The sequence below is a fragment of the Silene latifolia genome, chromosome 8 (genome assembly GCF_048544455.1).
Source record: "Silene latifolia isolate original U9 population chromosome 8, ASM4854445v1, whole genome shotgun sequence".
Taxonomy (NCBI): Eukaryota; Viridiplantae; Streptophyta; class Magnoliopsida; order Caryophyllales; family Caryophyllaceae; genus Silene; species Silene latifolia.
The window spans coordinates 44410169-44418914 of NC_133533.1; the positions used below are offsets into that span (position 1 = coordinate 44410169).

At 40.6% G+C, this 8746-nt stretch overlaps 1 non-coding gene across 1 annotated transcript; it reads left to right on the plus strand.

Moving 5' to 3' along the window:
• The first annotated feature begins 287 nt into the window (after positions 1-287).
• Positions 288-394, plus strand: LOC141597563 (small nucleolar RNA R71). The gene has a single exon (XR_012522793.1). It is a non-coding gene; the product is annotated as a small nucleolar RNA R71 (small nucleolar RNA).
• The last annotated feature ends 8352 nt before the right edge of the window (positions 395-8746 follow it).

An 8746-nucleotide genomic window follows, 5' to 3' on the forward strand; every position in this document is an offset into this window, starting at 1 on the left:
TTTCCTCAAGTCTAGCCATAGCTTGTTCAAACTTCAAGTTGATTGTGTCAATGTGAGCACTAAGTTGAGCACCCAATTAAGTAACGGAATCCACTTCATACTTTCCTCCTCTAGTAGCCTTGCGAGGCCTACTATATTGTGAATTATGGACCGCCATTTCCTCAATCTTGTTCCATGTTTGATTGTCATCAACTTCGGTGAACATTCCATTTGATCCCATATTGAGAATGTTCCTTGAATCTTCATATAAACCATTCCAAAATTGTTGCACTAAAAACCATTCGCTAAGTCCATGGTGAGGACATGAGCGACAAATACCTTTGAACCGCTCCCAAGCTTCATACAAAGATTCTTCATCCCATTGCTTAAAACCCGTAATTTGAGCTCTTAGCATGTTAGTCTTTTCCGGTGGGTAGAATTTTTTGTAGAAAGCTAGAGCTAGCTTCTTCCAAGAATCTATTCCAAGGGTGGCCTTATCAAGGCCCTTCAACCATTGCTTTGCGGTGCCGATTAACGAAAAAGGAAATAAGACCCATCTTATTTGGTCTTGAGTCACGCCCGTTTGAGAGATAGCTTCACAATAATCGCAAAAGGTTTCCATATGAGAATGAGGGTCCTCACTAGGCATTCACCCGAATTGGCTCCTCTCAACTAGTTGGATGAAGGCGGACTTGGCAATAAAATTACCGGTGAGATGTTGCGGTGTAGGAGTACCATTTGGTAGATCCTCCTCGGTGGGTATAGAGTGTGACGAGAATTTAGGCATTGTAGGTGGATTTTGTGGGATATTGTGTAATGGGTTTTCTTCTCCTTCTATTGCGAAAGGATTGACAAACTCACTAGTGGGTTGAACAACTTTACCAACACCTCCCAAATTCCTCCTAACAAGTCTCCTATTATTCGTCAAGGTTCTTTCGATTTCACGGTCAAAAGGTAACAAATCTCTTTGTAACCTTCTAGACATGCAAAATATCAAACAACTCGAAAACAATTAGAACAAACCTTGAGGAGTTTTACTTCCCCAAGGTGAAAAAGACACAACTAATAACAATAAAAGAAATCTTAAATCAATTAAACACCGTCCCCGGCAACGGCGCCATTTTTGATCGAGGCCATTTCATGTTCACAATTAAGCATATGTGGTCGTTGGTCAATGGTCGATACAAAACACAATTTATACTCCACAAACAACTCTACAATTAGTAAAGAGGCAAGTAAAGGTCGGATCCCAAGGGATGGGTATTGAAATGAGAATTCTATTGTAACTAGTAGTGTCTAAGGGGTGTCACAAATTGGGTTGATGTAGAAGGTTACTAAACTAAAATAACAATGAAAATAAACTAGCAAGATGAATAAAATAAGGGGTGTAAACAATTGATTAAAAGCACTAGGGTGTCATGGGTTCATAGGGGAATCATGGGATATGATCATACAAACATGTTCTCAAATTATAAGCAAGCAATTATTGTTGTGATGGATTGAGTTGGGTTATATCTTACAATCCTAGGAAAGTTTGGGTCCCGGAGCCGAATCGATTAGATTGTACAACACCTACAAGTCGACTTAATCTTTCCTACTCAACACATGCATGGTCTAACAAGACTCGAGTTGGGTTATGTCTTACAAGTCAAGTTGAAAGGATAGAAGATGATAGTAAATGCAAGGATTCATAGGCTTAGCATTTCATCAAATATAACATGTGCATGTATTAAGATCAAAACAAGCAAGCAAATAAGATATGAAAGCATATTGATTTAAGCATGAATCATTCCCCATGTTGGTTTCCCCTAATCACCCATTAAACCCAAGTTAAGAGACTACTCACTCATTATCATATTGATCATGCTAGAAAGGTTGTCAATCATACTAACATAATGAAACATGATGAATAAATGAAAGTAATTAACAATAATTAAAAAGGGATTAAGAGATTATACCTACTAATGATTCCAATAATAAAGCAAGAATAATAGAAGTACTTGAATCCTAGATTGAGAGGTTGTCAATCTCCCAATAATAACCCAAATAATCTTCAATTACCCAAAATAAAGGAAGAGCAAGAGAGAGATTAAAGAACTAAAACTTGGATTAAAACTTGATTAATGCTTGATTACAATATTGAAGAAAGATTTGATTGATATTAACTACACTAATTATTGATAAGAAGAACATGCTCCTCTAATTAGCCTAATGGGGTATTTATAGTGAAAATTAGGGAGGATGCATTAGGGTTAACTAAGGGCTAAACTAGTAATTACACTTTTTAAGTTGAGCAAGGAGAATCCGGTATTTTCTGAGAGAAGGGCTTCTCTTTTCGTAGCTTGAAGAATGAAAAACGTCTTTGTCATCAAATCCGTGCGGATTGAGTCGGGACGGCCGGATCTGGGCTGAGGAATCCGAGCGGATTCTTGTGCAAGACGCTCGGATTTGTGAGGGGGAATCCGAGCGGATTCCAGGGTGGGACGCTCGGATTGGGCTGGACGGACGGGCGGATTTGGTACAATCCGTTCGGATTGTTGGTCAGCTTCAATTCTTCTTCTTTTCTTCCCTTTTCTTCATAAATTCCTTGGGGATTTCCTCGGGGACTCAAGGATCCTTTTCTCAACATTGCTCTTCTACTATGATATGTACAAAGGCCTTCTAGTCTTGTCTCTCCTTGATGCTTGGTCATTGAATACAATCAATTTAGCCTCGTTTTGCCATGAAAATGCAAGATTCTTACTCCTTTCCTACCAAGGGATCAAAATCTCAAAGAATATGCAAAACAAAGAACTAAAGATAAGAAATGACCCAAATAGGCACTAAAAAGCATGGAAACAATGGTAATTCGGGGGCTAAATATGCGCCAATTATGGTCACATCAGATTGTGAGTAGTTACTCCCTGTATATCGTGTAACATTAATTTGCACAAGTATGACATTTAATTTCTTTTTGCCTGCATACATTCGGGTTAGTGGTTGGTATTGCATGTTTGGAGAATGCTTGCGAAAATCCCTTTTATTCATTTTACCCATTAGCTTCACATTAGCCAAAAATTGTCAGTTGACCCTTTAGCTACAATCCATAAACTAAGCCTACCCTTGTTGAGCTAGTTTAGTAGTTTTAGTGGTATTCGTTGTATTGTATCAATTTTGGCTCGATTTGCACTCTATAAAGTTGGTAATGAATGAAGGAGAAAAGAAAAATGAAAAAAAATTGAAAAATAGTGACTGCAAAAAAAAAACGGAAAAAAAGAAAACAAAAGAAAAAGAAACGACAAAGAAAAAAAAAAGAAAAAAAGTTTACTCCTATGTTTGCTTTATATTTTATGAGGAGTGATATTTGGATTAGTGAAGTGTTTGCCTAATTCATTATGGCATTTGAGCTTATTTCATTGAGTTAGAAGTGGATGTATTTATTCGGTTTGATAGGATCCTAGCTTGGCTATTTCCCTCTCATTCCCATATCGTTTTGCCTTTTCTTACCCATAGCCTCACTTATCCATATCTTTGCAAGTACTCGGCATGTAATGGACTTTGATTGGTTGGAAGGTATGTGCACGGTAGCTGGAATTACTTATCATACTATATTGCATGCACGATTATGTCGGTCGTAGTTTAGGTGAGCGACTCTTATTTCCTTCTCTCTTACACATATATTTGCTTACCATTTTCTTTGTTGAGAGAAGCGTGACCCGGGAGAATCCAATTTTGAAAGTCTTGCAAGGACAAAAGTTCAACATCTTTTTGGAATATGCATAAATTCATTTGCTTTACATTGCGCTGTTAGTAGTTGATTCATAAGCATTAAATTGGTTTAAGTAGACGGTTTCCAGTTTGTCCATGTTTTGCTCCTTTCTATCAAGATTTAGTTTTGCATTTAGTTTGCTTGGGGACAAGCAAAGGTTTGGTTTGGGGAAGTTTGATGCGTGTTTATAATATGATGTTTTACATCTTTATTTCCACGCATTTTATGTCTATTATTAGTAGTTTATTCTACTATTTGCCCCTTTTCGTCGACTTCCGCCTTTTTATGTAATATTGCAGATTATTGCGGAATTGAGTAGATAATGAGCCAAATCCGTCCCAAAGTGTTTAGCATAGCATTTGACATGAAGGGAAAGCTCGAGAAGTGAACTTGGTGCGCATTTCAAGGCCTGAAAGATATATTTGCAAGAGTTTAGAAGCTGATTACCAGCTACAGTGGTCTATAGACTGGCCTACATGGTCTATAGACTGTCAGAATGCTTCTCGACATTGCAGCCTTATTCAGATGGCCATATCTCGAGTTCTAGACTTGATAATCAAGTGATTCCAATTGGAGGTGAAAGCTTATCCTCTTATCTTTCCAACGCCGTGTAGAACGTCTGATTTCACCAAGTGACGAAGAAATGGCAGCTGTTTTAAGCTCGGTGCGCGCTGCAGGAATCGTCAGAATGCAATTTTGTACAGCGCCTGTGGTCGATCGACTGGTACAAGTGGTCGATCGACCACCTCACGAGCTGATGCGCAAGTTAAAAGATCGAGAATTCCAAAGCCCATTGTGATTAGGTTTAGGAATAAAGGTTACGCAGGATTATTCCTATATAACAACCTTAGTTTTCAGAATAACTAGGCAGTTTTTATTCAGTCTTGATCATCAAAATTTATTAGGGTTCCATATTGAGTTTAGCATTAGGGCATAATTGTTCGAATACAATTTGCTTTCGTTCTTGCTTTTCGGATTCTTCCTTTCTCTGCAATTCCATTCGGTATTTCTTTGTTCCAATTTCAGTTTACTGCTTTATTTCGTTCATAGTTTAGAATTGTTAGAGTAGTTTCCCAAAAGCCAATTTATCATCTCATGTTAATTGCTTGTTTCGTTAGTTTAATCATGCATTCAATATCTTTGTTCGTTAATTTCATTGTTGTTTTTATCACAAGTATGAGTAGCTAAATTACCCTGTGCTAGGATGTAGGGGATCTATAGCGTAGATGGCGTAGAATTAGGCGACCTGAGTTAGGGCATTGGTCGATCGACTGGCTTCTCTGGTCGATTGAATGACGCGTGTATGATTAGCACCGTTTTAATTTATTAATTGCAATATTTGACAACGAGACCGAGAGGGGACCTGTTAGATGCTTAGTATTGACCAACCCATTAAGATCGAGAGATACGGGAGGGAAATAATTAATGAATTAGAACGACTAAATTGCCAAGATCGAAAGACAGGTAATTTAGGCTTTAAGAATTACTTTTCAGTGTGAGAGCTAGCATTAGTGAGACTTAGGGGCTAGTAGCATAGGCCGAAAGGAGCTACTGGTTAACTTGGACTGAGAGGACTTGTTATTTACCCATCCACACGACTTTATTTCAGACTTACCTAGGATTTTGTGCCATCGCAGCTATAGTGAACCGACCGTCTTAGCATTTCTTCTATCATTGTTTACATCGTCAGTTTCATTTGCCTATTTACTTATTTGCATTTAGTTTAATTATAATTCAATCAAAACCCCCCAAATTTCCTAGACTAAAATTAAGACAACTATAACTCCCTACCTCCTTGTGGTTCGACCCTTACTATCACTATCTATAGTTTTAGTTCGGAATCTAAATATTATTTTTGATACTTTACGACGGTATCATGGTCAATGCAAAGGAGGAGGATCCCTTGGGGTGTTCTTTTGTATAGTTGATCTTGGTTTATCACCAATTGTGATGCAAGTAAAAGGATGGCTCTTTGTCCTCTTGGGTCAGAGTTGGGAGGGAATTCGTTTTTGGTTTTGTACTTGAGGATGGCTTAGTGCCAGGATTCGACATGGTTTTCCTCGTCGTTGTTGATGGCGCAAATGTGAGCTGGCTCCCTCCTTCTCTCGACACATAGGGGCATCGATGTCATGTCGTCAGGTATATTGACGAGCGCGGCAAGTTTTGTTAGGGCATCAGCAAATTGATTTTTCTCTCGCGGTAGGTGGAAGTAGTTGACTTGGTCGAAGAACTCAGCCTCTTGACTGATTGCTCGGTAGGGAGCTAAGCTGTCACTTCGGATTTTCCACGATCTGGACACCTGATTGATGATGAGCGAGGAGTCGCTGTGGACCCTCAGTCTCTTGATGCCAAGTGTTATGGCTGCTTGAAGGCCGATGAGGCATGCTTTATATTCAGCGGCGTTGTTGGTGACGGCGAAGTCTAGCTTGACTGAGATCGGAACATGTTCTCCCTCGGGTAATATTAGAAGGATTCCTACCCCGAAGCCTCTAAGATTAGATGCACCATCGAAGTATAGGTCCCATGCGTTGGTGTCGGCACAAAGGATGTCTTCGTCAGGAAGTGACCATGTGTCTGTTGTTGGATCCTCGCTGATGGGATTCTCTGCTAGAAAATCGGCGACTGCTCTTCCCTTGATAACCTTGAGGGGTACTTGAGATCAAACTCGGACAGCATGAGTGTCCACCTAGACAGCCTTTTGTTTAGTACGGGTTTTTCGAAGATGTATTTGACCGGGTCCATCTTGGAGTAGATGTGGACCGTGTAGCTGAGCATGTAATGCCGCAGCTTCTTTGTTGACCATACTAGGGTAAGGCGTGTCTTTTCCAGTTGGGTGTACCTTGTCTCATAATCGATGAACTTTTTGCTGATGTAGTAGATGGCTTGTTCTTTACCGTCGACTGTTTATGCTAACATTGCTCCCATGGCTGTGTCGGTGACAGTTAGGTATAGGGATAAAGGAATCCCTGGTTGAGGTGGCATGAGGACAAGAGGTTTGAATAGGATTTTCTTGATCCTGTCGAAGGCTCTTTGACAATCGTCGTCCCAATCTGTGTGATCGGAGGTGCGAAGTTTCTTGAATATTGGTTCACAAATCATGGTGAGCTTGGCTATGAAGTGGCTGATATATTGAACCTGACCGAGGAATCCCCGAATCTCCTTCTTGTTCTTAGGTCGTGGCATTTTTTGAAGGGCCTTGATTTTAGTTGGATCAATCTCAATGCCTCTTTTGCTGACGACATGTCCCAAGAGTTTTCCGGAGGTGACCCCGAATGCACATTTATGAGGATTTAGTCTCATGTTATACTTCCGCAGACGAGCGAAGAATTTCTGGAGGGCGCTGATGTGGCCGTCCTGTTCTCTTGATTTGACAATCATATCATCGACATATACCTCTACCTCCTTGTGCATCATATCATGTAGGAGAGTGGTAGCGGTTCTTTGATAGGTTGCCCCGGCATTGATGAGGCCGAAGGGCATGACCATGTAGCATTATGTACCCCAATGTGTAGTGAATGCATTCTTGTGGAGGTCTTCCTCACCTATTTTGATCTTGTTGTACCCAGCATACCCGTCCATGAATGATAGGAGAGCATGCTCGGCGGTATTGTCCACCAGAATGTCAACATGTGGTAAAGGGAAGTCGTCCTTTGGGCTTGCCTTATTCAGATCTCTGAAGTCTACGCAAACCCGAATTCTCCCGTCTTTCTTTGGTACAGGAACAACGTTGGCCACCCAATCAGAGTACTTAGACACTTTGATGAACGCAGCCTTGAACTGTTTATCCACTTCTTCTTTGATTTTCAAGGCCCATTCAGGACGCATCTGGCTCAGGTTTTGCTTCACGGGTTTAGCTCCGGGCTTAATGGGTATCCTGTGCGCTGCGATTTCCCTGTCAATCCCAGGCATATCTCTGTAGGACCAGGCGAATGCGTCCTTGTATTCGTGGAGGAGGTCAATGAACTGTTGTCTTTCCGAGGGGTCAAGGGTTGTCCCTATCCTAAGTTCTTGAGGTGTGTTGTCGGTCCCTACGTTAATAGGTTCGGTCTCCTCAATGATGGGGGTTCTGGTTTCCCGTTTGTAAAGTTCTTTGGCTAAGTGAGGTGGGTAGTCACTCAAGTCAAATTCCTCATAGTGATTCAGAATCGCATTGCAGTTTAATTGAGACGAGTCATAAGAAAACTTAGCGTTCATTAAGTTGACACGAGCGAAAAGCTCAGAGAGGACAGACATCTCATGGTCAGTCAGAGGCGACTGTAATACTCCGTATTTATAAGTCTTGGGGTACTCTATCGAGTAGCCCTTACTCTGTCGAGTAAGGGTAAGTTGCGAGATAAAATAGTTTCTGACCTGTTGGGTACTCGATCGAGTAAGGGGTACTCGATCGAGTAAGGGGTACTCGATCGAGTACCTTGGGTACTCGATCGAGTGTCCGGTTTACGGGGAGTTTTCTCGGGTTTTGTTAATTATGCGATTAAGGTATTTAAACATAGTCGTCATTGTTTTAAATCACTTTTACAAAACCTAAAACCCTGTTTAAGAGAGAAAGCAACCATTCATCTTCCTAATCGCATCCTTAGCAATTCCCGAGTTCGACGATCGTTCTTGTCGTTATTCGTATCGTTGAGTTCCCTGCGTCGAGGGTAAGCTTTTAATATAATTTTTATAATGTTTTGTAAGTTTGGGTAAACCCTAATTTAGAGATTGGGGTTTTGTGTGTAGTTTGTGATGTGTAGCCTCTATGTGTTATATGATAGGAGGAGGGTTCGTAGAAGAGACTTTTTGATACAAAATTGTTGATACCGTCCGATCATTGTTGTGCTTTCCAGGTAGGATTTCCTACTCGGTATTAGTCCCATAATGGGATGATTGTTGATGTGTTGAGATTGATTGTTTGATATAGTAATTGTATTGTGACTGCTGTGATTGTGATTGTGATTGGTTGTCTATGGTTCTCGAGATGCGTTCTCGGATGAGTGGAGTCACTTGAGGGAGTGGCTTCACGCCCTAGTTTCGCCC